Consider the following 8,866-nt stretch of genomic DNA (forward strand, 5'->3'; position numbering starts at 1 on the left):
GATGAATGCATACGGATTATTGGTGTTAGTAAAAAGAACCTTGAATTAAATGGCCATAATATGCTACAAAAGTATAATTCTCTCTTGATGACATCATGCACAAACTTATAATAGCTCCATACAGAATATAGATGATTTAATAGCTATCAATTAGCATTTTTCCTTGTGTTGTCATATGGCTCCAGTCCAGCTCCAGTGCGCTGATCTCAAATGGACATTGAGCTAAACAGTTATTCGAGAGGCGGCCCAGGAAGTTCGTCTGATAGGTCAGTACCCTCTCATTGTCCAAACTATTTCAATTGCACTGAAAGACTATTTCAAAGAGAGACTGGAGAGGTCAATGAACCAGAGATTAGTGTTCCAATACAACTATTATTATCAAAGGACTTTTGGAGACCGGACGTACCAATTACGCACCGGTTTGCGTAACAGGACATTTTCGTGGGAAATAATGTGGAAAGTGCAGAATCAATGCCCCATGGAGAGCGAGGAGGACTCCGATATTGACAAACTGTTAGCCGCTCTGACACCCGCCGAGGTGGAAGAGCTGCAGTGCGAACTGACCGTTATTGACCCGGATCCAACTGTGCCAGTCGGGCTCCGGCAGAGGAACCAGACAGACAAGCAGCCGTCAATAAAATACAATAGGGTGGCGATGCTTGATTACTGTGAGCGCGAAATCAAGAAACTCATTCAAATGGAGCTGTCCTTTGAGGTATGATGCCAATGTCGTTAGTTTTGCGTAAAGGACAGCTTGTAACCAATAACAAATACAATAGTTAGTTGTTTTTGCTGGTTGAACCCTGAAATGGTGTTATTACAGTAGGAATAGTGTATCCTAGATGTATGAACAGCTGTCAATTGAGTACTTTAAGTTGGCCTACCAATTTGACACCTTATTCAAGTGCCCAAGTATATCAGGACCCTCACCCTGTCATCCCTGGATTCCAGACATGGTGTAGTGATTTCAGGATTCAAGACCAGGGATGATGAATACTTTTGTGGGCAATATTTCACCCGCTAACTTCAAATATAACTGCTGTTAGTGTCTCTACTGGAAATACATCTATAATTGTTTGGAGTTTGACAGAAATAGGAAATAGGAATACAGACGTACAGTGAGGTCCCTTCCAGATCCTTGGCCAAGCACACAAGTGGTGGGTTTGGTGTCAAAATGAGAGTGCATAAGCAGAAAAGAACCCCACACCTAATGTAAAACATAGTGGTGGGTCTTTGATGTTATGGGGCTATTTTGAATCCACTGGTCCTTGTTAAGGTCAACAGCATCATGAACTTTACCCAGTACCAGGACATTTTTGCCAATAACCTGGTTGCCTCTGTGTAACGATCTTCGTCGGGCGAAAGAGAGGAGGACCAAGATGCAGCGTGGTGAGTATTCATTTTAATAGAATACTTGAACAAAACAAAAAAACAACAAACAAATGACAAAACAGTACCGTGAACACAAGTACACATAAAACATGAACAATAACCCACAACCCACAATACAAAACAGGCTACCTAAATATGGCTCCCAATTAGAGACAACGACAAACACCTGCCTCTGATTGAGAACCATATCAGGCCAAACACATAGAAATAGACAAACTAGACAAACAACATAGAATGCCCACTCATATCACACCCTGACCAAACAAAACATAGAAACATACAAAACAAACTATGGTCAGGGCGTGACACTCTGCCAGGAGGCTGAAATTTGACCGCAAGTAGATCTTCCAGCAAGACAATAACCCCAAGCACACATCAAAATCCTCAGAAATTGTTAATTGGCCACAAAATCAACATTTTGCAATGGCTTTTTGAACCCCATTGAAAACCTGTGGTTTGAATTGAAGAGCGCAGCCCATAAATGCAGACTAATGATATCGAGGATCTGGAAGGATTCTGCATGGAGGAATGGTCTAAGATCCCTCCCAACTCATTAAACATTTTTTAAAGGCTCAGTGCCGCTATCCTCGCAAGGGGAAAGGTATTGAAAACAGTAATTTTGAACCCTACCTTTTTTTTATGAGAAAAAAATTACTTGTTAAACAAAATCTTTCTCTGAGCAATTGTATTAGTATAAAATATAAATATGAGATATTACACAAGTCTCAGATCTTGACTGTGACAATACCAGTGTCCTATTTTGTAAATTAAGTTTATTTTTTCAAATGATACAATAATATCCTAATGATTAATAAAGAGAAGCTTAGACAGTGAGCTTATCTTTAGAGACTCAGAGTATGTTGACACTCAGCTGTTGGATAAAGGCTCCAACAGGTTGCAAGTAAGGAACCATGAGCTATGTTGAAACAGCTGCGTGTATAGAGGCTATAGAGAAGTCTTGTGAACAGGCAAAATGTAACCTACACACTGGGGCATCATAAGTCTGAGGAGTTCCTAGGCAGACCCATTTTTTAAATCATAAACAAATGAGCCCCTGAGCCATAAAGAGAACATGTATAAATAGCAGGATATATGATTCACACTGTATTCAAATGTGAACCAATTATGTAGCAGTAGTATAGTTATCAATACTTAATTTCCATCCTATAAAGCTGTACTTGGCCATCTGTAGGGTGTTTGCTGTAGATATTTTGTATGTCGTCTTGTTTTCACAAAGCCCCTTGAGATCTGGAGAAGGTTTTGATGAACAAGGTAAAATACAGGCTCATGGAATAATGAGTCTGGTTAATGCTGGCATGCTGGTTCCAATTCTAAGACTAATGAAATTCCAGAGCAGAACGCTCTGACCCATACTGCCTTTTAAGGAAACATCTGCCAGAGTTACTTACACAGTGGCTCGCAGATCCCTACCGACGCATCGCCCTGTTATGGATGAAAAAACCCTGATTGCTATATGCAAGATATACAGTTTTACAGGGGGTGCTCGTAGAGGCAATGTTCCATAGGTTTTACATAGGCTGTGTCCTGACTTATGGACATTCCAGAACCATTCAGAAAATATTTTAAAAAATATATAAAACTGAACATACAGTACATTGTGTATTAAATAATTATTAATCTAATACTGCATTTCATACTTGTATGATTCATGCAACTATCTTTTCTTAATTACGTCATACTTAAGGAGCCAACAACTGACAAAGTGAAATGGGAACGCCTGAAGAAGATGGGGAAGAGCTGTGATAGTTTCTTCAACTTCAAGTCCGATGACCCGGGTGACCAGGATGTCATGGACCTAAACTTCGCTGCTGTGGAGACCCCTAAGGAGGACATATCCAAGGACAAAGAAGTCATATCCAAGGACAAAGAGGAAAAACCAGAGAGCAAGAACTTGAAGGGTGAGGGAGAGAGTAGAGAAGAAAATGAGGAAAGACCACATAGTAGGTTAGGAGGAGATAAGGACAAAGACAGTGAAAAAAAGGAAGATAAGATTGTTGAAAATAGCAGTGAAGTACAGGTTGAAGTAAAGAACAAAAAGGATAAGCGTAGTAACAAAACACTTCACCTTATCTCAAAATTGCAAACAAAAAAAGAGGATATGAAAGAAAAGGAGGGAAAAAACAGAACAAAGACAGACTCTAAAACCAAGGACCTGATTTCAAAGCTTCGAGGGCAAGCTGAGAAAGACGATAGTAAGGAGAAAGATAAGAAAGAGAAATCTCAAAAAATGAAGGATAGCAAGATGAGAGGAATGTTCTCTAAAGTAGAGGAAAAGCAAAAAGAACTCAGAGGTACTGAGACGAAGAAAAAGAGGAATAATGAGAAGGACAAAGAGAGAGAAAACACCCAATCCCACAGGAAACCAAGTAGTGTCCAGGATAAGACACAGAGAGACAGTGAAAATGAGACAGAAAGGAATCCTAGTAAATACAGTAAAGTCAACAATGTAAACCTAGAGAACAGCAGTAGGGATGAACGCCTGGCTGGTGAAGTCATGGAGGGAGACGAGGAGGCCAGCATGTTGGATGAGCTCCTTGAGCAGGTCAGAAAAGATGACCCTTTAATGACGGAGCTCAATGTCAACAACTCAGATGTCATCAAGACCCACACTCTCATCCAATTTGCAGAAGCACTACAACGCAACACACATGTCAAGACGTTTGCTTTAGCCAACACCTGGGCTGACGACCATGTGGCTTATGCCATTGCCGGCACTCTGCGGAATAACACGTCTCTGACCAGCGTAATCCTTGATTCCAACCACCTCACTGGCAAGGGAATTTTGGCCGTGGTACACGCCTTAGAGAAAAATATAACTGTCACTGAGCTTCGCTTCCACAACCAGCGGCACATCTGTGGAGGCAAGACAGAGATGGAGATGGCCAATGCGTTGAGAAACAACACCAGGTTGATGAAGCTGGGCTACGGCTTTGAGCTGGCCGGCCCAAGGATGACCATGACCGACATCCTGAGTCGGAACATGGACTTGCAGCGGCAACGTAGACTGGAGGAAAAGAAACAGGTGCAGCTGCAAGCCCATTCATCCCAGCAGCTTCAGCCATTCCAGTCATCATGCCAGACACCGCAACCATAGACTAACACAAAAAAGAACACCTTGCCTTTGGGGAAGTTAGTCAACCTCAACCCAAGTCTGTTGGTGAGACTAAGAGGACAGGAAACCTTATGAAAACATCTCCTTTTTTGTCCCCCCCTAAACCCTCAGCTGAACCCTTCTACAAGGTGAGCGGCAAAGCTGGGGACATGGCGAGCCCTAAGGCTGTGGGTAAGCTAAACCCTAAGGCTTGGGGTGGTAGATCTGGAACAGGGTCTACACCACCTCCTCCTAAGGCTGGGGATGCTGGATCTCGTCCTGGGTCTCCACCACCTCCACCTCAGGCTCCTAAGGCTGGCCGATCTGGACCAGCAGCACCTCCACCTCCTCCCCCTGCCCCAGTGTTGGAGGGCCTAAGGAAAGCCCTTATGCCTGCCTCACAGAGGAAATTCAGCGGGCTGACTTCACGCCACGGAGAGAGGAACACTAGGGACCAGTTGCTGGACTCCATTCGCAAGAGCACTATGAAAGCTCTAAAAAATGTTCGAACAGGAGAGGAGTGGAGTGGAAGTTGTTTGTGAAAGCAGCATGATAATGCAATCAGTACAATGTGATTAATGTGGTGAGCAGCCAACAGTATGAGAGGAATTTTCATTACATCTGTAGGCTAACACACACACACACACACACACACACACACACACACACACACACACACACACACACACACACACACACACACACACACACACACACACACACACACACACACACACACACACACACACATATATATATATATATTTTTTTTATATATATATAAATCTAATCTAAATCTTTTACCCTCTTGCAGGTTGATGTTCCGAAGCTGCTTCAGTAACGGGCAGGGGGTCACAGGAAGAAAAGGTTGGACTTGATACAGAAACAGAACTGCATTTGTCTTACAGTAGTACCTGGGGCGAAGCCTTGCTTCTGTTGTTGCTGCTGAGATATGGAGAGATATCTAATGCAGTGGGTACTGTGAGTCAGAAGGTGGTTTTGGTGAAACCACCTTAGGCTACACTGCCTGTTGACTTCCGTCTCCCTCAGTTGAATCTCTCCCTCCTTTTCTCCTTAGATGTTCATATTTGGTCATTGCATTGAAGACACAGTATGATGTAAGAATAATTTCTTTGTTCTTTTTAATTACTGGATGATGGTCAGTTGGATGTTCTGCTCTTTCATGTGAGGCTTTGTCCAGCTAAGAGGTGGGGAGAATGGGGGAGTTGCATAGCGGAAACAGAAAAGTTCAAAGGGGAGAACAACTGAAAGGAAAGGCTTACACATTGCAAGTCACCATATTTTCTGTATTTTTAGACAGTTAAGTAGCCGTAAGAGGAATGAACAAAGACATTTTTAAAATGTTTTTTTTAAAGATAATTTTCCAGTGTCACGATTAAAGGATATTATATACTGAACAAAACTATAAACGCAACATGCAACAATTCATTATTATTATATATTTTTTTATTACCCCTTTTTCTCCTTAATTTCGTGATATCCAATTGGTAGTTACAGTCTTGTCTCATCGCTACAACTCCCCTACGGACTCGGAAGAGTACAAGGTCGAGAGAGTTGTGTGACAAAACTGCACATTTTAGAGTGTCCTTTTATTGTCCCCAGCACAAGGTGCACCTGTGTAATTATCATGCTGTTTAATCAGCTTCTTGATATGCCACATCTGTCAGGTGGATGGATTATCTTGGCAAATGAGAAAGGCTCACTAATGGTGATATAAACTAATTTCTGCACAACGTTTGAGAGAAATATGCTTTTTGTGCATATGGAAACATTTCTGGGATCTTTAATTTCAGCTCATGAAACATTAGACCAACACTTTACATGTTGCGTTTATATTTTTGTTCAGTACAGCTAAATAAAACATTTAACCAAACACATAGCTAGTATGCAACACACAACTCGTATCTGAAGTGTGCGTAGGTTCTTAATCTGCTCCATGTGTAATATAATAGCAGTCAATCGCTATTAGTTGTCTATAGGGATGGCAGTTGCTTACAACATGAAAGTATGAGGGACTTCCCTATAGCTGGCAGGAGACCCCTTGACCTTTGCAAACATTTCACTGTGATAGATTGTGTCCTGAGAGGGAGGGAATATATTTTGAGAATGCTTTTGAGAATGTTGTGTTGTTTAGAATTGACTCATGAGGTGTACATACTGTATCATACAGATGTTTTATGACATGAAAATATACCAAGACAAGTAAAGATTTTTAACTAGAGGACAGTAAAGCACTGAGGTTGACATGTCAGGCCACAGGTGTTACCTGATGTATTCAAGTGCAAATTCTGAAATGTATTTACAGAACAAAACACATTCGTATGTCTGGTTTCGAGAGTGCATCTAATAGCTAATAACCAGGTCATTTAATTCCTCCAGATTAACAATTATGGGATATTTCGTCTGTCTTCGATGTCTCCGTCTGCCTCATAGGCTTTTGATTTAACAAAAGTAGCACTTGTCTGTAGCACTTCCTTCCTGAAACATTGCAATCAGTTTATTTTTTCACTTCCTGTAATAGGCAAAAACAGCCCTAAGACACTGCAAGTGATGCTGCTGGGTAGAAACTGATATGGTGACAGTAAGATCATTTGAGAGAAAAAGGGATCTGTGGTGAAATAAGATTTAAAAAATGTAACATGAAATTCTATCTGATGATTCTCCTTTACTTGCCAGGTGAGTTTAACACAAACCATTTTTGTTGTTGTTGATTACAATTGCAGACAGTTTTTGTTGATTATTTTCTTTGTGAAATAGACTCCTGCATAGTGCAAATTGTATAGAATATACTTCTGCCGAACAATTCCACAAAGTTTTTGTTTATTTCACGTTTCAACTATTATTTGTTATTATGATAAAGAATAACATTGTTTTCTCTTTTATCAAGTTTTAAGCTGTTATGCAAAAAGGAGCAAAATTGGAGAGCATGGAAATGAAGGTGGATCTTTAGACATTAAGTGTTCATATCCAGATGGATATCAATATAAGCCCTAATATTTGTGTCGCCACCCCTGTTCCTACAGTGACATTCTCATCAGAAGTGTGTAAGCGGACACATTTGTCACAGTAGGAAGATTTTCTGTGTATGACAATGTCCATGGACATACTTTCATTGCCACCATCAAAAACCTGAAATTACAGGACTCTGGACTTTACTATTGTGGACTTGATAAGTGGGGAAGAGATGTTTTAACAAAAGTAGATGTCTCTGTGAGTAAAGGTATGCATATTGTTTTGCTTTGATCCCATTTGATTGTCTTTGAATGCACAAAAATCATACTCGGCCTATCCTCTACTGTTTCTACCCACAGCTTCATTGGTCACTTCACTGTTAACACCTGATAGGAAGGACACCACAGAAACAAACAGATATGTGTTCCCAGAGGTCCCCACATTTACGCTGGTTGATATAACTTTAAATAGCTTAAAAAATAAGCTCCTATTGTACAATTATTTTCTTATTCTAATAAATCTTCAATTTATCTTCTGTATGCTTTTGTTATGTCACTTTAATGGTGCCATGCAAAAACTTACCTGTTGCAGATTGGGATGTCGAGCCAACATCCTCATCGATTCTGATTGACAGCACAGGTAATTTAACTTTAGGCTACTCTATTTTGTTCTAAAAACACTGGAAAACGGGTTTGATTGAAATTTGTTGAATTATTCTCTTTCTTTCCTTTAGGTTTTGTAAGTGTCCATGTTGTTGTGGGAGCTGTCTGACTGTTGATGTGTTGCACTGTGGTTGCACTTTGTGTATTCTTCAGAAAACTATCAATGCCGTGCTCACTGAGTAAGACCAAGTTCCCTTTCTTTGATATCGTACCCACATATAATGCAGTTACAATAATAGTATTTGTTTTTGATATGTTGAAGCCTCTAATTTGTGTCCCTCAGCATTTCCAGCATCTAAAGTATCAGATCCTGTAGCCATTGCACAGGTGAATTGGATCTTTGTTTATGCTTTATCATAGTTTGAATAAGATTTTGCATGTCCTCACCAGACAGCCGTCATTCTGCACCAACTCGGTCAACAAATAAACTCTACCCAATCCCCTCTCTCTCTTGTTCTCTTCCTCTCTCTCTTGGTGAAGAGGACACTTGTCATGTGTATAATGAGATAATTATGTAAAGCTCCAACATTCTTCCCCAGGAAGACAGTGACATGTACTGCACCGCACATTTAGGAGAACCCCCACTGAAAATAGATGACAATGCTCTCTACTCCCTCCTGACACTAAAGTAACAAAGACCTCAGTGAGAGTCAAAAGTCTTTAGTTTATAGAGGGCATTCTCACAACACTGCAAGCTGTTGATAGTGTACATATGTACAGTATCTAG

General features: G+C 40.6%; 1 pseudogene; it reads left to right on the forward strand.

Moving 5' to 3' along the window:
• Positions 1 to 64: 64 nt before the first annotated feature.
• On the forward strand, positions 65 to 8,586 carry LOC139542428 (leiomodin-1-like; annotated as a pseudogene).
• The last annotated feature ends 280 nt before the right edge of the window (positions 8,587 to 8,866 follow it).

Source organism: Salvelinus alpinus, chromosome 17, assembly GCF_045679555.1.
Source record: "Salvelinus alpinus chromosome 17, SLU_Salpinus.1, whole genome shotgun sequence".
Lineage (NCBI taxonomy): Eukaryota > Metazoa > Chordata > Actinopteri > Salmoniformes > Salmonidae > Salvelinus > Salvelinus alpinus.